The sequence below is a fragment of the Schistocerca nitens genome, chromosome 10, assembly GCF_023898315.1.
Source record: "Schistocerca nitens isolate TAMUIC-IGC-003100 chromosome 10, iqSchNite1.1, whole genome shotgun sequence".
Taxonomy (NCBI): Eukaryota; Metazoa; Arthropoda; class Insecta; order Orthoptera; family Acrididae; genus Schistocerca; species Schistocerca nitens.
Genome location: NC_064623.1, coordinates 94,017,108 through 94,045,000, shown reverse-complemented (window position 1 = coordinate 94,045,000; position 27,893 = coordinate 94,017,108). Strand labels below are relative to the sequence as shown.

Sequence of the window (27,893 nt, the reverse complement as noted above, 5' to 3'; positions counted from 1 at the left end):
ACGAAACACGCCACATGGACTTTATGGGCCGGCCGCTATGGCCAAGCGGTTCTAGGCGCTTCAGTCTGGAACCGCGCGACCGCTACGGTCGCAGGTTCGATCCTGCCTCGGGCATGATGTGTGTGGTGTCCTTAGGTTAGTTAGGTTTAAGTAGTTCTAAGTTCTAGGGGACTGATGACCTCCGATGTTAAGTCCCATAGTGCTCAGAGCCATTAGAACTAATAAATTTTATACTCAACGCCCATCTGGTTGCCTTTTAGAAAATCAAGGTCACCCAGACTTATGTCAAAAATTCCCATATTGCACAACAACTTTCTCATACATACATTTCTATAGTTTTATACAATATGACATTCTCACTTTATATATGTCCTTCATTCACTCTCTCTCTCTCTCTCTCTCTCTCTCTCTCTCTCTCTCTCTCTCCAAAGCACTCACACAACCAAAACACGATGAAATAATAATTTTGCAAAGTACTGTTGATTACGTGGCAATGAAACTAAAAAAAATTCCTGAAAATTAGATTATATGAACCTGTTCTCTTAGCTGTAGTGTCAATTGATGCTACACAGGGTGAGTCACTAACTATTGCCACCTAGAATCACTCCGAATGTATGATATGAGCTGAAACGTTTGTGGGACAAAAGTTGCATCGGACAACAGGGATCATAATATGACGTTGGTTTTTGTTGCTAGGTGGGGGCGCGTCAGAGATATGAAGGTCAAATTTGTTTTTTTAAATGGGATGCTATAGTCGGGTACTTATTTTCTGATAACGGCTATCGAGACGAATCCAATGATGTGCAACAGCAAGGTCTTTGAAGGTCAACGAGGAGCACAAAGTTGGCATGAACGTCCATGTACAGAAGGTGTTCGAAGATTTGACCATAGGTATCAATGCAGTGCTGCAATATTCTTATCATGGATTGAGTGACATTCTTTATCAGATCGGCACTTATCGAAGCACATGATCTGACAATTTTCTCTTTCATATCTATCTGGATGATTGACTGATCTGGCCTTGTAACAGTAACCAAAACGACCTTGCTGTGCTGGTACTGCGAACGGCTAAAAGCAAGGGGAAACTACAGCCGTAATTTTTCCCGAGGGCATGCAGCTTTACTGTATGGTTAAATGATGATGGTGTCCACTTGGGTAAAATATTCCGGAGGTAAAATAGTCCCACATTCGGATCCCTGGGTGAGGACTACTTGAGAGGACGTCGTTATCAGGTCAAACAAAACTGGCGTTCTACGGATCGGAGCGTGGAATGTCCGATAACTTAATCGGGATGGTAGGTTAGAAAATTTAAAAAGGGAAATGGATAGGTTAAAGTTAGATATAGTGAGAGTTAGTGAAGTTCGGTGGCAGGAGGAACAAGACTTTTGGTCAGGTGAATACATGGTTATAAATACAAAATCCAATAGGGGTAATGCAGGAGTAGTTTTAATAATGAATAAAAATATAGGAGTACGGGTAAGCTTCTACAAACAGCATAGTGAACGCATTATTGTGGCCAAGATAGACACGAAGCCTACGCCAACTACAGTAGTGCAAGTTTATATGCCAACTAGCTCTGCAGATGATGGAGAAATTGATGAAATGTATGATGAGATAAAAGAAATCATTCAGGTAGTGAAGAGAGATGAAAATTTAGTAGTCATGGGTGAGTGAAATTCGAGAGTAGTAAAAGGGAGAGAAGGAAACATAGGTGAATATGGAGGGGGGGTTAGAAATGAAAGAGGAAGCCGTCTGGTAGAATTTTGCGCAGATCATAGCTAACACTTGGTTCAAGACTCATGAAAGAAGGTTGTATACATGGAAGAATCCTGGAGATACTAGAAGGTATCACATTATATAATGGTAGGACAGAGATTTTGGAACCAGGTTTTAAATTGTAAGACATTTCCAGCGGCAGATGAGGACTATGACCACAATCTATTGGTTATGAACTGTGGATTAAAACTGAAGAAACTGCAAAAAGGTTGGAATTTAAGGAGATGGGATCTGGATAAAATGACTAAACCAGAGGTTGTACAGAGTTTCAGGGAGAGGATGAGGGAACGATTGACAGGAATTGGGGAAAGAAATACAGGAGAAGAAGAATAGGTAGCTCTGAGAGATGAAGTAGTGAAGGCAGCAGAGGATCAAGTAGGTAACAAGACGAGGGCTAGTAGAAATCCTTGCTAACAGAAGAAATATTGAATTTACTTGATGATAGGCGAAAATATAAAAATGCAGTACATGAAGCAGGCAAAAAGGAATACAAACGTCTCAAAAATGAGATCGACACGAAGTGCAAAATGGCTAAGCAGAGATGGCTAGAGGACAAATGTAAGGATGTACTGGCTTATCTCGCTAAGGGTAAGATAGATACTGCCTACAGGAAAATTAAAGAGACCTTTGGAGAAAAGAGAACCACTTGTATGAATATCTAGAGCTCAGATGGAAACCCACTTCTAAGCAACGAAGGGAAAGCAGAAAGGTGGAAGTAGTATATAGAGGGACTATACAAGGGCGGTGTACTTGAGGGCAATGTTATGGAAATGGAGGAGAATGTAGATGACGACGAAATGGGAGATACGATACTGCGTGAAGAGTTTGACAGAGCACTGAAAGACCTGAGTCGAAACAAGGCCCCGGGAGTAGACAACATTCCATTAGAACTACTGACGGCCTTGCGAGAGCCAGTCCTGACAAAACTCTACCATCCGGTGAGCAAGATGTATGAGATAGGCGAAATACCCTCAGACTTCAAGAAGAATATAATAATTCCAATCCCAAAGAAAGCAGGTGTTGACAGATGTTAAAATTACCGAACTATCAGTTTAATAAGCCACGGCTGCGAGATACTAACACGAATCCTTTACAGACGAATGGAAAAACTGGTAGAAGCCGACCTCGGAGAAGATCAGCTTGGATTCCGTAGAAATATTGTAACACGTGAGGCAATACTGACCTTACGACATATCTTAGAAGAAAGATTGCGGAAAGGCAAACCTGCGTTTCTAGCATTTGCAGACTTAGAGAAAGCTTTTGACAATGTTGACTGTAATACTCTCTTTCAAATTCTAAAGGTGGCAGGGGTAAAATACAGGGAGCGAAAGGCTATTTACAATTTGTACAGAAACCAGATGGCAGTTATTAGAGTCGAGGGATATGAAAGGGAAGCAGTGGTTGGGAAGGGAGTGAGACAGGGTTGTAGCCTCTCCCCGATGTTATTCAATCTGTATATGGAGCAAGATGTGAAGGAAACAAAAGAAAAATTCGGAGTAGGTATTAAAATCCATGGAGAAGAAATAAAAACTTTGAGGTTCGCCGATGACATTGTAATTCTGTCAGAGACAGCAAAGGACTTAGAAGCAGTTGAACGGAGTGGACACTGTCTTGAAAGAAGGATGTAAGATGAACAACAAAAGGAAAACAAGGATAATGGAATGTAATCGAATTAAGTCGGGTGATGCTCAGGGAATTAGATTGGGAAATGAGACACTTAAAGTAGTAAAGGAGTTTTGCTATTTGGGGAGCAAAATAACTGATGATGGTCGAAGTACAGAAGATATGAAATGTAGACTGGCAATGGCAAGGAAAGCGTTTCTGAAGAAGAGAAATTTGTTAACATCGAGTATAGATTTAAGTGTCAGGAGCGTGGCCATGTATTGAAGTGAAACGTGGACGATAAATGGTTAGGACAAGAAGAGAATAGAAGCTTTCGAAATGTGGTGCTACAGAAGAATTCTGAAGATTAGATGGGTAGATCACGTAACTAATGAGGAGGTATTGAATAGAATTGGGGAGAAGAGGAGTTTGTGGCAGAACTTGACAAGAAGAAGGGACCGGTTGGTAGGACATGTCCTGAGGCATGAAGGGACCACAAATTTAGGATTGGAGGGCAGCGTGGAGGGTAAAAATTGTAGAGGGAGACCAAGAGATGAATACACTAAGCAAATTCAGAAGGATGTAGGTTGCAGTAAGTACTGGGAGATGAAGGTTGCACAGGATAGGGTAGCATGGAGAGCTGCATCAAACCAGTCTCAGGACTGAAGACGACAACAACAACAACATCTGGCGAACGAGCCGGCCACGACACATCTCCTGCAACGATTTCCGAACTGTCTCTGCAACTCATTTCTTGCCATCAGCGAAAAATGTGCCCATCCTGTTGTAACCATATTTTTCCTTGTTCCTGAAGGCATTTCTTCCAATAACAGACCTAATGTTTCATGCAGGAATGTGGTGTCCTTCCTACCATTAAATTTTCATAAGATGCAATAGGAGCCTATAATTCTGTCTCCAAAATCCCACATCATACATTCACCGACCACGGTTTTTGGTATGCAACTTGCTGCAGCCAACATCGATTTTCAGTTGCCCAATAATGCATGTTATGCAAATTAACTTTTCCATGGTTCGTGAATGTAGCCTCGTCAAGGAATAAAATCAAATTAATAAATGTGTCATACCTCTGAATATGAAGTTGAGCCCATCGGCAGAATTCAATGCGACGCATACAATCCGTACGAGTTAATTCTTGGTGGTGACAGACGGAATGGACGACGTTTATGGCGATGAAGAACACGAACAACACTACTCTGGTTCATGCCAGATTCCCTTGCGATTTGACGCGAACTAACACAAGGATCTCGCACCACAGTGGCAGGAGTACCCATTTCCGTTTCCGTTTCCTCGTTAGTAATTTTACTTTGCCGGATATGTTTCTGATACGCTAAAGATCCAGTTCTCAATTTATCATACACATATTTAAATGTACGACGTGTGGAGTGAGTATGTTGAGAATATTTTTCAGCGTGTAAGTCTTTATTTCTCACTTAATTTCGTTGACATTCTCCGTAAATGAGAAGCATATCGACTTGTTCCTCTAAGGAGTACATCATTCACATTCGCTTGATTCGACGATACTAGTCTTACCGTTCCTATTAGTGTTGTATTGCGAAACCGTCGAATGGTGTTTACATGTCAATGGCACGTTAGATGGATACGCCGTATTCGGCGAATATTTATTTTTTGTACGATATACGAGAGAGAATTGTCAGAGCATGGGCTTCGATAAGTGCCGAAGTGATAAGGAATACCACTCAATCCTGATAAGAAGATTGTAGCACTGCATTGATACCAATGGTCATCACTTCGAACACCTTCTGTAAATGGACGTTCATGCCACATTTTTGACCTTTGTTGACCTTTAAAGACCTTACTGTTACACATAATTGGATTCGCCTCTATAGCCGCTATCAGAAAATAAGTATCAAACTAAAGAATCCAATCAAAGGTGACCTTTATACCTCCGAAGCGACCCCACTTAGCAAGAAAAAACCAACGTCATATTTGGCCCCTGTTGTCGCATGCAACATTTGTCCCGCAAACTTTTCAACTACTATCATACTTTCGGAGTTATTTTAGGTGACAATAGTGACTCACACTGTAGATGCATACATTACAGTCCGTAACTCCGTTTCACAATGTCAGTACGGCTAGTATGCGTTTCAGGTAAAAATTTATATCTCCGAAAATATCGAAGTTACTGATTTGAAATTTTAGCAGCATGGTTGTGTTATCCACAGAACTTGGTACAAGAAGTGTGAAAAAGATCGATTAATATTTAGTAGTACTTCTTGAACACAGTATTAGTGAAGTACACTCCTCGCTGGGTCCAGTAGCCAGCGAAACCTGTGCCAGCGCGAGAACCAATTCAGGGTGGTCCACTGATCGTGACCGAGCCAAATATCTCACGAAATTAGCGTCAAACGAAAAAACTACAAAGAACGAAGCTCGTCTAGCTTGAAGGGGGAAAGCAGATGGCGCTATGGTTGGCCCGCTAGATGGCGCCGCCATAGGTCAAACGGATATCAATTGCGTTTTTTTGAAATAGGAACCCGCATTTTTTATTACATATTCGTGTAGTACGTAAAGAAATATAAATGTTTTAGTTGGACCACTTTTTTCGCTTTGTGATAGATGGCGCTGTAATAGTCATGAAGGTTTAAGTACGTGGCATCACGTAACATTCCGCCAGTGCGAACCGTATTTACTTCGTGATACATTACCCTTCTTAAAATGGACCGTTTACCAATTGCGGAAAAGGTCGATATCGTGTTGATATATGGCTATTGTGATCAAATTGCCCGACGGGCGTGTGCTACGTATGCTGCTCGGTATCCTGGACGACATCATCAAAGTGTCCGGACCGTTCGCCAGATAGTTACGTAATTTAACGAAACAAAAAGTGTTCAGCTACATGTGAAACGTCAACCACGACCTGCAACAAATGATGATGACCAGGTAGGTGTTTTAGCTGCTGCCGCGGCTAATCCGCACATCAGTAGCCGACAAATTGCGCGAGAATCGGGAATCTCAAAAACGTCGATGTTGAGAATGCTACATCAACATCGATTGCGCCCGTACCATACTTCTATCCACCAGGAATTGCATGACAACGACTTTGAACGTCGTGTACATTTCTGCGACTGGGCACAAGAGAAATTACGGGACAATGACAGATTTTTTGCACGCGTTCTATTTAGCGACGAAGCGTCATTCACCAACAGCGGTAACGTAAACAGGCATAATATGCACTATTGGGCAACAAAAAATCCACGATGGCTGCGACAAGTGGAACATCAGCGACCTTGGCGGGTTAATGTACGGTGCGTCATTATGAGAGGAAGGATAATTGGCCCCTATTTTATCGATGGCGATCTAAATGGTGCAATGTATGCTGATTTCCTACGTAATGTTCTACCGATGTTACTACAAGATGTTTCACTGCATGACAGAAAGGCGATGTACATACAACAGGATGGATTCCCGGCACATACCGGTTGAAGCGGTATTGAATAGCATATTTCATGACAGGTAGATTGGTCGTCGAAGCACCATACCATGTCCCGCACGTTCACCGGATCTGACGTCCCCGGATTTCTTTCTGTGGGGAAAGTTGAAGGATATTTGCTATCGTGATCCACCGGCAACGCCTGACAACATGCGTCAGTGCATTGTCAATGCATATGCGAACATTATGGAAGGCGTACTACTCGCTGTTGAGAGGAATGTCGTTACACGTATTGCCAAATGCATTCGGGTTGACGGACAATGCATTTTGAGCATTTATTACATTAATGTGGTATTTACAGGTATTCACGCTGTAACAGCATGCGTTCTCAGAAATGATAAGTTCACAAAGGTACATGTATCACATTGGAACAACCGAAGTAAAATGTTCAAACGTACCTACGTCTGTATTTTAAAAAGCCTACCTGTTACCAACTGTTAGTCTAAAATTGTGAGCCATATGTTTGTGACTATTACAATGCCATCTGTCACAAAGCGAAAAAAGTGGTTCAACTAAAACATTGTACTATACGAATATGTAATAAAAGTGTGGGTCCTATTTAGAAAAAAAAAAACGCAGTTGATATCCGTTTGACCTATGGCAGCGCCATCTAGCGGGCCAACCATAGCGCCATCTGGTTTCCCCCTTCAAGCTAGACAAGTTTCGTCCTTTGTAGTTTTTTCGTTTGATGCTTATTTCGTGAGATATTTGGCCCGGTCACCATCAATGGACCACCCTGTATAGTCGGATCTACTTTGCGTCACGTGAGTGTAGGGGAGTCAAAACCAATACAGGCCCATAACGTCATATCAACTTGTGATTTTTTTACACATGTCATTCATTTCTAAATTTTATTGATTATTTACAGAGTAAAGAATTTAATTGTGTACAACCTTTAATAGTAATGAGTTTTAATGAGATATAAATATGTTTTGACATAGCAAATAACCTTGTTGCATTATGTATATTTTTTCTCTTTTTAAGAACAAAAACTTCCGTGTTGCTCGAGGGCTCTATGAAGTAGTCGTCAAGTGCGGATCTGCTGTAACTTTCATGAACAGGAATAAAAATTCTTAATTTACAACCCGGAGTTGATTCAAAAATTATTCTGGGGAACCACGGCCCGACTTCGGTGCAAACAAATCGCGCGGGAATTCTCAAATATTGGCGCGGAGTACAGTGATAGAATTACTGAAACGATCTTTCAAGTATTAATGACCGCTACACACACAGCAGAAATTAATTACTCTGTGAGTGACTTCTGGATTGGATGAGTTTTTTCTCAGCTAATTGGTATTAGTAAACTTATTTCGAGGTTGAAACTTCATCAATGGTGTCGTGCTCATTCAGTTTAGTAGAACGACAGACAGTACTAGCTGAGCTACTATTTATAGTTTTAAAAGAAAAGAGGGTACCTGTTTTTATTTTGAGAAATGTTCGTGTGTTTCAGTGTACCACAAGTAGGTTACTGTATAATATAATTAACTGCGTGCAATGTATATTTGCACTATAAGTCACCGCCACATGATGTCACATAGATAGAGGAATCATTGCTATATCAGTTGTAAATTGTCGTAGCTGTGTTGGGAAAGTAGCTGAGCTCTAAGCGCTAATAGAAAGCACTGATGCTCAAATCGTTAAAGGCACTGAAAGTTGGCTAAAGCCGGACATCAGCTCAGCCGAAATTTTTGCGAAGAACCTAACGGTGTTCCGAAAGGGTAGGCTAAATACGGTTGGCGGTGACGTTTTTGTTGCTGTTAGAAGTAGTTTCACTTGTCACGAAATTGAAGTAGATACTTCCTGTGAGTTAGTATGGGCAGAGGTCATTGTTGGCAACCGGAATAAAATAATAATTGGATCCTTTTACGGCCTCCCAATTCAGATGATACAGTTGCTGAAAAGTTCAAAGAAAACTTGAGTCTGATTTCAAACACGTACCCGACTCATACGACAATAGTTCGTAGTGACTTAAATTTACCCTCGATATGTTCACAAAAATACACTGTTAGTTCCGGAGGTACGCATAAAACATCATCCGAAATTGTACTAAACGCATTCTCTGAAAATTATTTCGAAGAGTTAGTTCATGAGCACACGCGAATAGTAAACGGTTGTGAAAACACACGTGACCTCTTAGAAACAAATAATCCTGGTCAACAACAAGCATCAAAACCGATACAGGGATTAGTGAACTACTGTTGTAGCGAGATTGAATATTGTAATACCCAAATCCTGCAAAAATAAGCTAAAAATATACCTATTCAAAAAAGCAGATAAAAAATTCACTTGACGCCTTCCTGAGCGACAGTCTCCGCTCGTTCCAAATTAATAATATAAGTGTGGGAAAGATGTGGCTTGGATTCAGAGAAATAGTATCGGCAGCAATTGAGAGAATTATACCAAATAAATTAACAAACTACGGAGCTGATGCTCCTTGGTACACAAAACGGGTTAGAATACTGTGGCAGAAACAACGAAACAAACATGCCAAATTTAAACAGAAGCAAGATTGACGATCTTTCACAGAAGCTCGAAATTTAGCGCGGACTTCAATCCGACATGCTTATAACAGTTTTCACAACAAAACTTTGTCTCGAAACCTGGCACAAAATCCAGAGAGATTCAGGTCGTATGTGAAATATGTAATGGCAAGAAACAATCAATGCCTTCTCTGCGCAATAGCAATGGAGATACTATCGAAGACAGTGCTGCCACAGCAGAATTACTAAACACAGCCTTCCGAAATGCCTTCAGAAAAGAAGACGAACTAAATATTCCAGAATTCGAATCGAGAACAGCTGCTAACAAGAATAACGTAGAAGTAAATATCGTCAGAGTAGTGAAGCAACTTAAATAACTTAACAAAAGCAAGTCTTCTGGTCGAGACTGTATACCAATTAGGCTCCTTTCGGTGTATGCTGATGAATTAGCTCCATACTTAACAATCATATACAACCGTTCCCTCGACAAAAGATCCGTACCCAAAGACTGGAAAGTTTCACAGGTCACACTAATGTTCAAGGAAGGTAGTAGAAGTAATACACTAAATTACAGGCCCATATCGTTAACGTCGATATACACCAGGATTTTGGAACATATATTGTGTTCAAACATTATGAATTACCACGAAGAAAACTGTCTATTGACACACAATCAACATGGGTTTAGAAAACATCGTTCCTGTGAAACACAACTAGCTCTTTATTCACATGGAGTATTGAGTGCTATTGACGAGGGATTTAAGATTGATTCTGTATTTCTGGATTTCCGGAAGGCTTTTGACACTGTACCACAGAAGCGGCTTGTAGTGAAATTGCTTGCTTATGGAATATCGTCTGAGTTATTTGACTCGATTTGTGATTTCCTGTCAGAGAGGTCACAGTTCGTAGTAATTGACGGAAAGTCATCGAATAAATCAGAAGTGATTTCTGGTGTTCCCCAAGGTATTGTTATAGGCCTTTTGCTGTTCCTTATCTATATAAAAGATTTGGGATACAATCTGAGCAGCCGTCTTAGGTTGTTTGCAGATGACGCTATCATTTATCGACTAATAAAGTCATCAGAAGATGAAAACAAATTGCAAAAAGATTTAGAAAAGATATCTGAATGGTGCGAAAAGTGGCAGTTGACCCTAACTAACGAAAAGTGTGAGGTCATCCACATGAGTGCTAAAAGGAATTCGTTAACATCGGTTACACATTAAATCAGTCTAATGTAAAGTCCGTAAATTCAACTAAATACCTAGGTATTACAATTACGAACAACTTAAATTGGAAAGAACACATAGAAAATGCTGTGGGGAAGGCTAACCAAAGACTGCGTTTTATTGGCAGGACACTTAGAAAATGTAACAGACCTGCTAAAGAGACTGCCTACACTACGCTTGTCCGTCCTCTTTTTAGAATACTGCTGCGCGGTGTGGGATCCTTACCAGATAGGACTGACTAAGTACATCAAAAACGTTCCAAGAAAGGCATCACGTTTTGTATTATCGCGAAATATGGGAGAGAGTGTCACAGAAATGATACAGGGTTTGGGGTGAACATCATTAAAAGAAAGGCGTTTTTCGCTGCGACGGAATCTTCTCACGAAATTCCAATCGTCAACTTTCTCCTCCGAATGCGAAAATATTTTGTTGACACCGACCTACACAGGGAGAAACGATCACCACGATAAAATAAGGGAAATCAGAGCTCGTACGGAAAGATACAGGTGTTCGTTCTTTCCGCGCGCTATACGAGATTGGAATAATAGAGAATTGTGAAGGCTGTTCGCTGAACCCCGTGCCAGGCACGCTGCGTTCCCGTGTCGTTAACACGCATGGTGCACAGTACGATGGGGCGGAAAGGAAACAATAGGTCATTTGAAAAGAGACAACTTGTTATTTTCCATCACGCTAAAGGACGTTCCGAAAGACAGACGCCGCACTGTTATAAATGAGTACGAGTACTGTAGGTGACATTATACGAAGATTCAACAGAGTATATAGAACTGAAGATACAACAAAAACAGGGCGACCAAAAAAGCTGACAAGGGAACCTCCCCATCGCACCCCCCTCAGATTTAGTTGTAAGTTGGCACAGTGGAAAGGCCTTGAAAAACTGAACACATATCAATCGAGAAAACAGGAAGAAGTTGTGTGGAACTATGAAAAAAATAAGCAAAATATACAAACTGAGTAGTCCATGGCAAGATAGGCAACATCAAGGATAATGTAAGCTCAGGAGCGCTGTGGTCCCGTGGTTAGCGTGAGCAGCTGAGGAACGAGAGGTCCTTTGTTCAAGTCTTCCCTCGAGTGAAAAGTTTACTTTTTTCATTTTCGCCAAGTTATGATCTGTCCGTTCGTTCATTGACGTCTCTGTTCACTGTAATAAGTTTAGTGTCTGTGTTTTGCAACCGCACCGCAAAACCGTGCGATTAGTAGACGAAAGGACGTGCCTCTCCAATGGGAACCGAAAACATTTGATCGCAAGGTCATAGGTCAACCGATTCCTCCACAGGAAAACACGTCTGATATATTCTATACGACACTGGTGACGGCATGTGCGTCACATGACAGGAATATGTTGTCGACCCACCTAACTTGTACACTTGGCGTATGGGTAAAAAGATTCTTCTACCTTGCCCGATTTAGGTTTTCTTGTGGATGTGATAATCACTCCGAAAAAGTGATGAAATCATAGGAGTTTGTCACATAAACTGAAAATAAAAAATTAAAATTTTCACTCGAGGGAAGACTTGAACCCAGGACCTGGCCTTACAGTAACTGCTCGCGCTAACCACGCGACCACGACGCTCCTCAGCTCAAGTTATCCTTTATGTTGCTTATCTTGCACATGGACTACTCAGTTTGTATATTTTATTTTTTTCATAGTTCCACACAACTTCTTCCTGTTTTTTCGATTGATCTGTGTTCAGTTTTTCAAGGCCTATCCACTGTGCCAACTTACAACTAAATCTGAGGAGGGTGCGATGGGGAGGTTCCCTTGCGAGCAGAAGAGAGGATACCGGAGTAATAAGAAAAATTAAAACAAATCCAAGATTGTCGGCAACGAAAATTGCTTCCGCAGTGCAGCAGGAATATGGGAAGGGCGCGCACCCTGAAACAGTCCGACGAATTGTCGGGTGGGACGGGTATAATGGCCGAGTAAGCAGGAAGAAGCCTATGATAAATGGAGGAATAGAAAGCAACGACTGGACTTCGCGGAGCAGCACGTAAATAAAAGTGTCAGTTGGTGGGACGAAGTAATTTTTGTCGATGAATGTCAAGTGCAGATGTTCTCCTCAAACGGTAGACCTATTACTAGGAGAGAACCACGTGATGAATTTCAATCGAAGCATCTGCAACCCACAGTTAAACACGGTGGTGGGGGTGTCATGATTTGGGGTTTCATGTCGTCATCTGGGGAGGGCGAATTAACGTTCATTGAAGGTACAATGGAGACGCATAAGTATCTCAACATCCTAAAAGAGAACTTACCGCAAAGTTCTACAAGTTTTGGGCTTTCGAGGACGTTCAAATTGTATCAAGACAATGATCCGAAGCATGAAGTGGATATTGTGAGACTATGGGCGCTATATAATTGCCCTAAGGTTTTGGATACCCCAACTCAGAGTCCAGACTTGAAACAAATAGAAAATCTTTGGAGTGAATTGAAGCGAAAAGTACGACAGACACCAGTGACATCAAAACAAGCTTAAAGGAACGAATACCGGAAGAATGGCGGGAAATAAGCCCTGATTATATGCGAAAGCTCTTTCATAGCATGCCTAAACGCTTGGAATAAGTGATTAAACAAAAAGGACTGCATACAAGGTATTAAAATGTACAAGGTTGTGATTTTTGTACTTGCCGCCCGAAAACTTTTGTGGCTATAATAGTGGGCATGTTTCTTTATTATTACTGTTTATGTTGTTTGAGTTAAGTTTACAAATAAGAAAATGCTGTTCTGTTATTTATTAAGTAGTCCTGTACCATTTTGTGCCGAGACTACTCCTGTAATGGGTAATGCCCGTATACAATGAAGTAAAAATAAAACATAACACTGGTTGCCGAATACTTTTGTGAGTCACTGTAGCTATAATCGCCATATCCTGTACCAGTGTTCTGATTGGTTAGTTCGGTAGTTTTCTGGTTGTTTGTTCGAGATGCACGCCAGTTTCCATACCAGACTTCTGGTTTTTGATCCCACTTCCGTCTCTAGGCGATAAGGTGGCTTGTGCACTCCTTTAAAACTACTGAATTTGCTTCTTTACTTAATGCTGCACTCTGCTATTTGCGAATTTCGGTCTCGGCTTCCAAGTTGGCTGCTGTAAGGCGTCGGAATTGCGGCTGCACGCATTTATATATTAAATGGGTTCCCTTCGTGTTCCACGTCTTGCATGTACCATGACTGGAGCGCACCATTTCGTTTATTGTCTTATTCGCTGTTTATACTACCAAGTTTGTGTTTTTTTTTTTAATTGCTGGTAAGGGTGGTGCCTCTTAATCTTAATTACCAGGTCTCTCTCAGTGAGGACTTTGTTTTGAGTTTGTCACTACTATCTTATCCGTGGCTGTAGCGTTATTACAAAGGTTATGTTAGCCAGTGGTTCTTTAGCCAACCGAACGCGTCTGCTTGGGATTTAGCACTCCGCTTCGCGTGGCTGTTTGTTTACCCCTCGATCACGTGGTGCACCTTTGGTACAGTTTGTGGTTGGCGGTCTAACTTCCTGCTCCGTAACCGTATTTGGAACTGTGTTTAGATTTTTGCCGACTTAAAAGTTTCTCTGATTTGATCTTATAATGAAATGTTTCTCTGAGGCTTTTAAGTCTCTTTACTGTCGTAGATAATGAACGAAGCAGAAGAAATGCTGCGGCCGGGACTCGAATCCGGATCTTCTTGCTTGTTAGGCAGAAATGCTAACCATTACACCACTGCAGTGCAATTGTCAATATTGCTGCACGAACTACCAAAGTTGAGTGCCCTTCCCAACGCAAACTTCAATTCATATCTTCTGCTTATTTTCCTTACATTGTCACTACTGCCAGGGCTCTCTGACATTGGACTAGCAACCCAGCGTTGGACGTAATGGGAAAGTCCTATACCATAGGAGATCTCATAAGTAAATGTTTCCCTGAGACATTTAAATCTCTTCATTATCTACGATAATGATCGAAGCAGATGAAATGAATTAAAATTTGTGCTGCAGTCAGGACTCGAACCGTGATCTTCTTGCCTACTAGGAAGAAATGCTAACCATTACACCACCGCCAAAGCTGTTTCACAGAGGAAGACTGCACAGTAGTTCCTTCTCTAGATTGTCGCACAGATGATAAAGTGGTAGATATCGAAATAGACGACAGAGGGATAGAGAAACAATCAAAATCGTTCAAAAGCGAAGGCCGCAGGACCTGATGGGATACCAGTTCGATTTTACACAGATTACGCGAAGGAACTTAACCCCCTTCTTGCAGCGGTGTACCGTAGGTCTCTAGAAGAGCGTAGCGTTCCAAAGGATTGGAAAAGGGCACTGGTCATCCCCGTTTTCAAGAAGGGACGTCGAACAGATGTGCAGAACTATAGACCTATATCGCTAACGTCGATCAGTTGTAGAATTTTGGGACACGTATTATGTTCGAGTATAATGACTTTTCTGTAGACTAGAAATCTACTCGGTAGGAATCAGCATGGGTATCGAAAAAGACGATCGTGTGAAACCAAGATCGCGCTATTCGTCCACGAGACTCAGAGGGTTCCCAGGTAGATGCCGTGTTTCTTGACTTCCGCAAGGCGTTCAATACAGTTCCCCACAGTCGTTTAATGAACAAAGTAAGAGCATATGGACTATCAGACCAATTGTGTGATTGGATTGAGGAGTTCCTAGATAACAGAACGCAGCATGTCATTCTTAATGGAGAGAAGTCTTCCGAAGTAAGAGTGATTTCAGGTGTGCCGCAGGGACGGTTGCTATTCACAATATACATAAATGACCTTGTGGATGACATCGGAAGTTCACTGAGGCTTTTTTCGGATGATGCTGTGGTATATCGAGAGGTTGTAACAATGGAAAATTGTACTGAAATGCAGGAGGATCTGCAGCGAATTGACGCATGGTGCAGGGAATGGCAATTGAATCTCAATGTAGACAAGTATAATGTGCTGCGAATACACCGAAAGAAAGATCCCTTATCGTTTAATTACAAAATAGCAGCTCAGCAACTGGAAGCAGTTAATTGCATACGTTATCTGGGAGTGCGCATTAGGAGTGATTTAAAATGGAACGATCATATAAAGTTGATCGTCGGTAAAGCAGATGCCAGACTGAGATTCATTGGAAGAATCCTAAGGAAATGCAATCCGAAAACAAAGGAAGTAGGTTACAGTACACTTGTTCGCACACTGCTTGAATACTGCTCAGCAGTGTGGGATCGGTACCAGACAGGGTTGATAGAAGAGATAGAGAAGATCCAACGGAGAGCAGCGCGCTTCGTTATAGGATCATTTAGTAATCGCGAAAGCGTTACGGAGATGATAGATAAACTCCAGTGGAAGACTCTGCAGGAGAGACGCTCAGTAGCTCGGTACGGGCTTTTGTTGAAGTTTCGAGAACATACCTTCACCGAGAAGTCAAGCAGTATATTGCTCCCTCCTACGTATATCTCGCGAAGAGACCATGAGGATAAAATCAGAGAGATTAGAGCCCACACAGAGGCATACCGACAATCCTTCTTTCCACGAACAATACGAGACTGGAATAGAAGGGAGAACCGATAGAGGCACTCAAGGTACCCTCCGCCACACACCGTCAGGTGGCTTGCGGAGTATGGATGTAGATGTTGAGGTAGATTGACCATTGTACTGCGGTGGCGTAATTGTTATTATCTCTGCGCAGCAAGCAAGAAGACCCCGGTTCGAGTCCCAGCCGCAACACGTATTTTTTATTCATTTCTTCTTCTTCAATCATCTCTATTTGACTCCGTTAACTAACTGGGAAATTATTTACTCGTTTCTCTTGTTGCTATAACTTTTACTGTCGATTTGCTGCCCCAATTCCTGTACTAAATTCTGTATTCCTCTGTTAGTTCGGCTACCATTTGTGTTTCTTTTGGTAGGACCTGGATGAAATCAGCCTCTGTCATAGAGCAGGCGCAACGTCCGAAAGCGCAGCCTATTCCGCTCCCGGCCCAACGGCCAGGCGTGTGCAGGTGGTCCTGTACCACTTAATCTATCCGAGACCACTACGCCCTGCCACGACGGGGTTGTATAGCTGGTCTGAGTATCTGTGCGCATACTGCAACTCCCCTTTTAATTTTTTTTTGTTTCTAGCTCATGTAAAATGTTGAAGTGTTAACTGGCTAATTTGTCAGTTAAGTAATTACTAGATTACTTAAATGTGTTTATGTAAGTGTCGTTCGGCCAACTGAATGATTGAAACTTCCTGGCAGATTAAAACTGTGTGCCCGACCGAGACTCGAACTCGGGACCTTTGCCTTTCGCGGGCAAGTGCTTTACCATCTGAGCTACCGAAGCACGACTCACGCCCGGTCCTCACAGCTTTACTTCTGCCAGTGTCTCGTCTCCTACCTTCCAAACTTTACAGAAGCTCTGCGTACCTTGCAGAACTAGCACTCCTGAAAGAAAGGATATTGCGGAGACATGGCTTAGCCACAGCCAGGGGGATGTTTCCAGAATGAGATTTTCACTCTGCAGCGGAGTGTGCGCTGATATGAAACTTCCTGGCAGATTAAAACTGTGTGCCCGACCGAGACTCGAACTCGGGACCTTTGCCTTTCGCGGGCAAGTGCTCTACCATCTGAGCTACCGAAGCACAACTCACGCCCGGTCCTCACAGATACTGGCAGAAGTAAAGCTGTGAGGACCGGGCGTGAGTCGTGCTTCGGTAGCTCAGATGGTAGAGCACTTGCCCGCGAAAGGCAAAGGTCCCGAGTTCGAGTCTCGGTCGGGCACTCCCCCCCCCCTCCCCCCCCCCCCATGAACCATGGACCTTGCCGTTGGTGGCGAGGCTTGCGTGCCTCAGCGATACAGATGGCCGTACCGTAGGTGCAACCACAACGGAAGGGTATCTGTTGAGAGGCCAGACAAACGTGTGGTTCCTGAAGAGGGGCAGCAGCCTTTTCAGTAGTAGCAAGGGCAACAGTCTGGATGATTGACTGATCTGGCCTTGTAACAATAACCAAAACGGCCTTGCTGTGCTGGTACTGCGAACGGCTGAAAGCAAGGGGAAACTACGGCCGTAACTTTTCCCGAGGGCATGCAGCTTTACTGTATGATTAAATGATGCTGTCGTCCTCTTGGGTAAAATATTCCGGAGGTAAAATAGTCCCCCATTCGGATCTCCGGGCGGGGACTACTCAAGAGGATGTCGTTATCAGGAGAAAGAAAACTGGTGTTCTACGGATCGGAGCGTGGAATGTCAGGTCCCTTAATCGGGCAGTTAGGTTAGAAAATTTGAAAAGGGAAATGGATAGGTTAAAGTTAGATATAGTGGGAATTAGTGAAGTTCGGTGGCAGGAGGAACAAGACTTCTGGTCAGGTGACTACAGGGTTATAAACACAAAGTCAAATAGGGGTAATGCAGGAGTAGGTTTAATAATGAATAGGAAAATAGGAAGGCGGGTAAGCTACTACAAACAGCTTAGCGAACGCATTATTGTGGCCAAGATAGACACGAAGCCTACGCCAACTACAGTAGTGCAAGTTTATATGCCAACTAGCTCTGCAGATGACGAAGAAATTGAAGAAATGTATGATGAAATAAAAGAAATTATTCAGATAGTGAAGGGAGACGAAAATTTAATAGTTAGGGGTGACTGGAATTCGAGTGTAGGGAAAGGGATAGAAGGAAACACAGTAGGTGAATATGGATTGGGGCTAAGAAATGAAAGAGGAAGCCGCCTGGTAGAATTTTGCACAGAGCATGACTTAATCATAGCTAACACTTGGTTTAAGAATCATGATAGAAGGTTATATACATGGAAGAGCCCTGGAGATACTAAAAGGTATCAGATAGATTATATAATGGTAAGACAGAGATTTAGGAACCAGGTTTTAAATTGTAAGACATTTCCAGGGGCAGATGTGGACTCTGACCACAATCTATTGGTTATGACATTTAGATTAAAACTGAAGAAACTGCAAAAAGGTGGGAATTTAAGGAGATGGGACCTGGATAAACTGAAAGAACCAGAGGTTGTACAGAGTTTCAGGGAGAGCATAAGGGAACAATTGACAGGAATGGGGGAAAGAAATACAGTAGAAGAAGAATGGGTAGCTTTGAGGGATGAAGTAGTGAAGGCAGCAGAGGATCAAGTAGGTAAAAAGACGAGGGCTAGTAGAAATCCTTGGGTAACAGAAGAAATATTGAATTTAATTGATGAAAGGAGAAAATATAAAAATGCAGTAAATGAAGCAGGCAAAAAGGAATACAAACGTCTCAAAAATGAGATCGACAGGAAGTGCAAAATGGCTAAGCAGGGATGGCTAGAGGACAAATGTAAGGATGTAGAGGCTTATCTCACTAGGGGTAAGATAGATACTGCCGACAGGAAAATTAATGAGACCTTTGGAGAAAAGAGAACCACTTGTATGAATATCTAGAGCTCAGATGGAAACCCACTTCTAAGCAACGAAGGGAAAGCAGAAAGGTGGAAGGAGTATATAGAGGGTCTATACAAGGGCGATGTACTTGAGGACAATATTATGGAAATGGAAGAGGATGTAGATGAAGATGAAATGGGAGATACGATACTGCGTGAAGAGTTTGACAGAGCACTGAAAGACCTGAGTCGAAACAAGGCCCCCGGAGTAGACAACATTCCATTGGAACTACTGACGGCCTTGGGAGAGCCAGTCCTGACAAAACTCTACCATCTGGTGAGCAAGATGTATGAAACAGGCGAAATACCCTCAGACTTCAAGAAGAATATAATAATTCCAATCCCAAAGAAAGCAGGTGGCGACAGATGTGAAAATTACCGAACTATCAGTTTAATAAGCCACAGCTGCAAAATAGTAACACGAATTCTTTACAGGCGAATGGAAAAACTAGTAGAAGCCGACCTCCGGGATGATCAGTTTGGATTCCGTAGAAATACTGGAACACGTGAGGCAATACTGACCCTACGACTTATCTTAGAAGAAAGATTAAGGAAAGGCAAACCTACGATTCTAGCATTTGTAGACTTAGAGAAAGCTTTTGACAATGTTGACTGGAATACTCTCTTTCAAATTCTAAAGGTGGTAGGGGTAAAATACAGGGAGCGAAAGGCTATTTACAATTTGTACAGAAACCAGATGGCAGTTATAAGAGTCGAGGGACATGAAAGGGAAGCAGTGGTTGGGAAGGGAGTAAGACAGGGTTGTAGCCTCTCCCCGATGTTATTCAATCTGTATATTGAGCAAGCAGTAAAGGAAACAAAAGAAAAATTCGGAGTAGGTATTAAAATCCATGGAGAAGAAATAAAAACTTTGAGGTTCGCCAATGACATTGTAATTCTATCAGAGACAGCAAAGGACTTGGAAGAGCAGTTGAACGGAATGGATGGCGTCGAAGGGAGGATATAAGATGAACATCAACAAAAGCAAAACGAGGATAATGGAATGTAGTCGAATTAAGTCGGGTGATGTTGAGGGTATTAGATTAGGAAATGAGACACTTAAAATAGTAAAGGAATTTTGCTATTTGGGGAGCAAAATAACTGATGATGGTCGAAGTAGAGAGGATATAAAATGTAGACTGGCAATGGCAAGGAAAGCATTTCTGAAGAAGAGAAATTTGTTAACATCGAGTATAGATTTAAGTGTCAGGAAGTCATTTCTGAAAGTATTTGTATGGAGTGTAGCCATGTATGGAAGTGAAACATGGACGATAAATAGTTTGGACAAGAAGAGAATAGAAGCTTTCGAAATGTGGTGCTACAGAAGAATGCTGAAGATTAGGTGGGTAGATCACATAACTAATGAGGATGTACTGAATAGGATTGGGGAGAAGAGGAGTTTGTGGCACAACTTGACCAGAAGAAGGGATCGGTTGGTAGGACATGTTCTGAGGCATCAAGGAATCACCAATTTAGTATTGGAGGGCAGCGTGGAGGGTAAAAATCGTTGGGGGAGACCAAGAGATGCATACACTAAGCAGATTCAGAAGGATGTAGGTTGCAGTAGGTACTGGGAGATGAAGAAGCTTGCACAGAATAGAGTAGCATGGAGAGCTGCATCAAACCAGTCTCAGGACTGAAGACCACAACAACAACTGCGTACCATCACTTTAGTCTTTTTCTTGTTTATTCTCATTCCATACTGATTGCATAGAATCCTTTCCATTGTTCTGAGAACTTCCTCTAGATCTTCTTTTGTCTTCGTGACTATAGCAGTATCATCTGCATAACGTAACACGTTCTAACGACCCTACCACAACAAAGGTCAAAAATTAATAATGATTGTAGTGTTGCTCACGCTGCTAAATATTGCATTTTCTGGCAACAACAAAATTATATTATGTGGCAAGTGTCATTATAACACAGTTAATAATGTCATTTCTTGAAATAATGGATAAACTAGGCACTCACCTTTTCGTGTTTCCCACACTGGTCTCGTTGTGAACTCATGGCTCAATCGTCGAAAATCTCTGTTCAAAATGGCTCTGAGCACTATGGGACTCAACTGCTGAGGTCATAAGTCCCCTAGAACTTAGAACTACTTAAACGTAACTAACCTAAGGACAACACACTCATCCAAGCCCGAGGCAGGATTCGAACCTGCGACCGTAGCGGTCGCGCGGTTCCAGACTGTAGCGCCAGAACCGCTCGGCCACCAGCGGCCGGCGAAAATCTAGGTAGTGATGATTCCAAGCTCAGATGCAAAGAGGCCTAGGTGTTATTCTGCGATATTCAAAAGTTTTATAGATGTGTTTCATAAACCATTCTTGAAGACTAAACTTTTGCAAGTTAGGAGAATGGTGATGTAAAAGAAAAGTAATCAGCATTCCGAATTTAAGCTACACTTCTTTTTTATTACTTTTGTTGCAATGTCACGTAACTCGTTCCAAAACATCACTTCACAATGTAAAACATACTTGAAAATATCTTTCTCACTGTTAAAGTTCACATTTCATAAACTGACTACAATTTGCGTCTTTTTAGCATGACGACCAAAGCTTGACTCTCTAATAACCGCTTACGCGCTCAAAAATCAGAGTTTCAAGTACGTCAAAGACCATAGTGACAAAAGAAAGAATACACATAGGAATAATATCATTGCAATATATACATATTGATGTATCGAAGTACCTCTACATTAATGAAATCAAATCTGAATGATGTCACAGAAATATGTTAACTACTTTACAAAAACACAGTAGAATATTGCTGGTATCGAGAGGTTGAGGTAAGGTGCCGTAATGGTTACGTAATTCAAGTACCATTACAACGTCTATCATTTATTTTCTTATGTGGTGCTTATTTGCGGAGTATACTTCCAGTTTGGATTGTAAATCTTAAAGTTTCTTTAGAGAAAGAATTTTTAGCTCCTTTATTGTACTGATATAGTTTTTATTTATTTATTTCATCTGTCTGCTATTAATCAATTTGGTACAGTTTTATGATTGTAAATTATTCTGTTTCTTAGTAGTCAGTACCACTGGAGGTGTTTTTCCAATAATTGTTTAATAAAACTAGCTTAGTATGTTCTGTTAAAATAAAGAGAAAGTTCACAACACGAATGACGTTCAATTTGGCCCTGTCCTTCCTACCACACACACCCTGACACAGGTACTGCGTACCAATATTGTGAAGAGCATCTATGAAATTTGGGAGAGTGTTACTGTATGTGTGGATCCTGAGACGTTCCCAGATAGCTCAGTAGGGAACAGAACAGCCTGGGGAAAGACTAGCTTCCGGGATCCGCGGGCGGTACACTGCTTTAAACTGCCAGGAAGTTGCAGCGTGGAAAAATCGCTGTATACAGGGTGTTTCAAAAAGGTACGGCCAAACTTTCAGGAAACATTCCTCACACACAAAAAAACAAAAGATATTATGTGGACATGTGTCCGGAAACGCTTAATTTCCATGTTAGAGCTCATTTTAGTTTCGTCAGTATGTATTGTACTTCCTCGATTCACCGCCATGATTCATACGGGATACTCTACCTGTGCAGCTAGAACATGTGCCTTTACAAGTACGACACAACATGTGGTTCATGCACGATGGAGTTCCTGCACATTTCAGTCGAAGCGTTCGTACGCTTCTCACAGCAGATTCGGTGACCGATGGATTGGTAGAGGCGAACCAATTCCATGGCCTCCACGCTCTCCTGACCTCAACCCTCTTGTGTTTCATTTATGGGGGCATTTGAAAGCTCTTGTCTACGCAACCCTGGTACCAAATGTAGAGACTCTTCGTGCTCGTATTGTGGACGGCTGTGATACGATACCCCATTCTCCAGGGCTGCATCAGCGCATCAGGGATTCCATGCGACGGAGGGTGGATGCATGTATCCTCGCTAACGGAGGATATTTTGGACATTTTCTGTAACAAAGTGTTTGAAGTCACGCTGGTACGTTCTGTTGCTGTGTGTTTCCATTCCATGATTAATCTGATTTGAAGAGAAGTAATAAAATGAGCTCTAGCATGGAAAGTAAGCGTTTCCGGACACATGTACACATAACATATTTTCTTTCTTTGTGTGTGAGGAATGTTTCCTGAAAGTTTGGCCGTACCTTTTTGTACCACCCTGTATAAGATGGTCGATTATGTTTCCGAAAAATGAGAAGACTAGGAGATGAAATCTACTGCTGAAGTTGACAGTACAAGTTCAATAACACCTTCCCATGTTGTCTTGTATGAGGTCATTCTATTCTGAGAAGTTGTTACTTTTGAAGTCTCCATACGACGTGTAATTTTGCCGTAGGGACGTACAGTGCAGGTTTTTCCGCGAACTATCTCCAGCAGTGCGTTACGTAAGCGCCTTCTCGTCAGCCTTACTTGGGGACGACGCGAACAAAGCCCTGGGCTCGCGGGCCATCGCAGCGGTAACTAGCGTGCAGTAAAACCGCCACCTTTGTACACACGGCCGCTGCCCGCGCGGCTCCCGCCTTCCACCACAGTTTCACACTGTGGCTCAAGAGTGACTTCTTTTGCGTTGCTGGAATTAGAACTCCGCACTTCATTATTTCCACGGTTCTCGGTAAGTGAACGCATCGACTTCAGAACCCAAAGCCTACGATCTCTTTAACTTGTCAGTACTCTCTCTCGCACGGTTAGTAACGCGAGTGTCCCAAGTACCGTGTATGGTAAGGTATTTCTCTCTACTGTGACGACGGAAGCAGTTGATAAATCGATAACCATTACAAGTAGCTGCCCTACTTTAGTTTTCCGTGCTACGCTAGGATGCAGTAGCCGGTAGCTGAGCTGTCCCATTTTGAAGTTACATTTTGTCAAAATGGTTATAGTGATAGACAGATTTAACGTGCGTTGCGCTATCGACCAACTGTACATCGGGTGATTGATGATAATTCTGAGTCAACACCTAAGTCTACCGCCTTTTTGCCATACGTAGGAAACACGCCCGACAAGATCGGTCGCATTTTACAGAAATACGATGTGACATGTGTTTTCCGACCTCCATCTAAAATTAGAGGACGATCTTGGACTGCGTAAGGCGGGTGTATATCGTATTCCTTGTAGCTGCGGCATGGCATATATTGGTCAAACTATCAGGACCGTGGAGGACCGATGTACTGCGCATAAACGGCACGCACGATTACAGCAGCCAAATAGATCTGCTATTGCCGAACATTGCTTGGATACTGGTCACCCCATGTTATATAATAACACCGAGATATTGGCATGCACGTCCAGCTATTAGGACAGTGTTATTAGGGAGGCAGTTGCGATTAAATTAGCGAGCAAGCTCGTTTACAGAGATGGAGGTTTCTGTTTAAACTCTGTTTGGAATCCGGCTCTCTCCCTTGTCAAAAAACAGAGCGACAGAGTCAATCCTACCTCACCTGCGAATTCATAGTCTCACTATGGATAGCTCTGACTCTGGTCATCTTTGGTGCCACTAGTGTTTTGTGTGTTTGTGTGTGTGTGTGTGTGTGTGTGTGTGTGTGTGTGTGTGTGTGTGTGTTATCTATCCTGCTTCAGCCCGAGAACCGAGGTTTTAAATTTGCATGTACGCCGGCTGTCCGTTGCAGTTTGCCTTGAAAATGGCGGGGTGTTCTCCCGCCGAAATATCGGCGGTCGCTGAAAGTGTTAACTGGCTGAATTCCCGGAAGTTATCTGAAAGCTGTGTACGCTAGGAGGTAGACTGGTTTGATGCAATCCTCCACGCTAACGTACTCTGTGGAAGCCTCTTCATCTCCGCATAATTACTGCAACCTACGCCCATTAGAAGCAGCTTACTGAAAATCAAACCTTGGTTTACCTCAACGACACTTAGCCGCTTCCCCCCCCCCCCCCCGGCACCCCAGACACACATAACTTAATTGCCTGTTGAAGACAACAGAGTCAACAACTTTCTCTAAATCTACAAATGCTACGAATACTACGTCCATTGATCGTGATCAGGCCAAATATCTCGCGAAATAAGCGTCAAACGAAAACTACAAAGAACGAAAATTGTCTAGCTTGGAGGGGGAAACCAGATGGCGCTATGGTTGGCCCGCTAGATGGCGCTGATCGTCTGAAAAATGGCAGTTGTTTATAGTTCCGTATTTTAATATGTGTAACCCTGGTTGTACTTCTTGTTTCCAATTTTTTAAGATATTGTCTACATATAAAGGGTTATTCAGTTGCCCCTACCAATATAGTTTTATACAACCCGCAATGTTATATCTGGCCTTTGGAAACCACGAGAGAAATTTTCACATTCTCTCACTCGCTACTCGCAAACTAATACTCCTAGAGTAAAAATGAGCAGGACCTTTTTGTATGAAATTTAATGTAGTTAAATTTTGTATTGGTATACGTTTTCGCTGGAAGCCACAGGTTCCGAGTTATTCAAGAAAAACGTACTAAAGTGATCTTCAAATGCATCTCCAACCTCACACTCATCACTCTACTTTCAGCACTTCTAGTACGTTGTTCGTTGCACTCACTCCTGCCACTGTACAAATATTTCCGAGTACACGAACTATTCCTGGTATTCGATCTTTTTTGGTGTCTAGTAATTGGGCTATTACACTACAACCATAGTCTGCTATTTCGTTAATATTATGATTTCAACGGGATCGTGAGAGTAACGAAAGAAAAACGACTTTTGCGAACGTTACGCTAAAACTAGTTACATTGAGAGTTCGATCCAGACTTAACCCTTACGAGCACAGCAGTTTCGTAGTCAGAACGCCTGGAGAATACAACGACGTAACTGTTTATATTATGCTGTCAAAATACACAAAACTGTTAGGTAAAATTTACACAAACATCAGTTTTACAATTTGTAAGTGTTCGATAAGTTGGGAGCATAATAAGGCCGGTCAGCGAAGACCAGAAAAGGTGGAATGTGGGAAATAATTCGGGCAGTCGTACATTCTTGTTCAGTGGTATGAGAGAGTGCGATGAACAACACACTAGAAATCATAACCGGCAGTCGCTGAGTGTGGGAGTGGGGTGCGTTTGAAGGTTACCTTTGTACATTTTTCTAACGAAAACGTATCCCAGTACGAAATTTTACTACGTTAAATTTCCTACAGAAAGGTCCTGTTAATTTTTTCTGTGATAGTAATAGTTTGCGTGTAGGGAGCAAGAGAATATGAAAATCTCGCCTGGGGTTTTTGATTGTCGGAAGCGACATTGCGGGTAGCATACAACTACATCGTTAGGGGCATCTGAATCATCCCGTATATGAAATAATGTTGGTCATAAACTGCACCTTCGTGTGACACCCTGTTTCACATGTACCGTAGCTGAAATTCTTGGATCTGTTTTATTCATTGTATTAGTTACTGTGTCTCTGTAGGAAAATAAAACCAATTGATTTCGACTACTATTTTTCTTAGTTTAAAAAACCGTAGTTGGATAACCCATCCTGTTTTTGTCATTCCAAGTCATGAAAAAAATTATTTGCCATTTCAGTACAGTAAATGACATTCTCCCATTTCTGAACCTACACGGTGTCCCGTTCAAACCGCCCTGATTTCAAAGACCCAGGGGGAAAAAAAACCACAGTACATAAGACAATGAAAAATGCACCACATTGTAGAGCATCTTAAAGAGTTTATTTATTTATCATCAATACACCTCTACATGTGAACCATTTGTAGCACGAAGAATATCGAGTCTATATTCAATTTCTTGCCAAGTTCTTTGTAACAGTTCCTCTGTTATTGTTGCGATCGCATTAGTGATACGACGTCGCAATGTAGGAATATCGTCCACTTTGGTCGCATACACGCGGTCCTTCACGAATCCCCACATGAAGAAATCAAGCGGCGTAATGTAAGGTGAACGTGGTGGCCAGGCAATGAGTCCTCCGCGTCCGATCCAACGACTGGGAAATTTCCTATCCAGGAACTTGCGAACGGCCGTTGACCAAAGCGTCGGAGCTCCTTCTTGTTGAAATATTATGTTGGGTTGCAAGTCTTGCATCTGAGGATACAGAAACTGCTACAACATGCCCAGATACACTGACCTCATTGCAAGGAAGAACGGTCCAACAATTATGTCATGCATTAGCCCATACGAGACGTTTAGTTTAGGGCTATCACGAACATGTTCAATGACAATGTGCGAATTTTGCGAACCTTAAATCCTAACATTGTGCCTATTAACCCTTTCTGATAGATGAAAGGTTGCCTCATCTGAGATTAAACATATTTCCAGGAAGCTGGCATCCATATCAATACGCTGCAGCATATCTGCAAGAAACTGTAGTCGGCGTGGTTTGTCGTTGCAGAGTTTGCACTTTGTAAGACTCGTGGTCTAGGGGTAGCGTCTTTTATTCATAATCAAAACGTCTTCGGTCCCGGGTTCGATCCCCGCCAAGGCCTAAATTTTGATAAATAATCAGCATTGGCGGCCGAAGACTTCCGGCATAAGAAGTCAGCCTCATTCTGCCAACGGCCGTGTCAAAGAGGGCGGAGGAGCGGATAGAGGTTCAGGCCACTCTCTTGTCCTAGGGGTGGGAAATTGCCCCTAAAGGCGGAAGAATCAGCAATGATCAACGCCATGATGATGCAGAAGGCAATGGAAACCACTGCATTAAAGACACGTAACGTGTATCCACAGGACATGTGGCCCGTAATTGAAGAAGTGTCATGATGATCTCTCCATTGGCAAAAGATTCCGGAATAGTCCCCCATTCGGATCTCCGGGAGGGGACTGCCAAGGGGGAGGTTACCATGAGGAAAAGATTGAATAATCAACGAAAGGATAACGTTCTACGAGTCGGGGCGTGGAATGTCAGAAGCTTGAACGTGGTAGGGAAACTAGAAAATCTGAAAAAGGAAATGCAAAGGCTCAATCTAGACATAGTAGGGGTCAGTGAAGTGAAGTGGAAGGAAGACGAGGATTTCTGGTCAGATGAGTATCGGATAATACCAA

At 42.3% G+C, this 27,893-nt stretch overlaps 1 protein-coding gene across 1 annotated transcript in view; it reads left to right on the top strand.

The window, feature by feature from the left end:
- Positions 1 to 23,381: 23,381 nt before the first annotated feature.
- Positions 23,382 to 27,893, top strand: part of LOC126210101 (organic solute transporter alpha-like protein) — a 168,084-nt gene continuing 163,572 nt past the window's right edge. The window contains exon 1 of the mRNA XM_049939236.1: positions 23,382 to 23,535. The gene's annotated coding sequence lies outside the window, so the exon portion shown is untranslated. The remainder of the gene's footprint in view (positions 23,536 to 27,893) is intronic.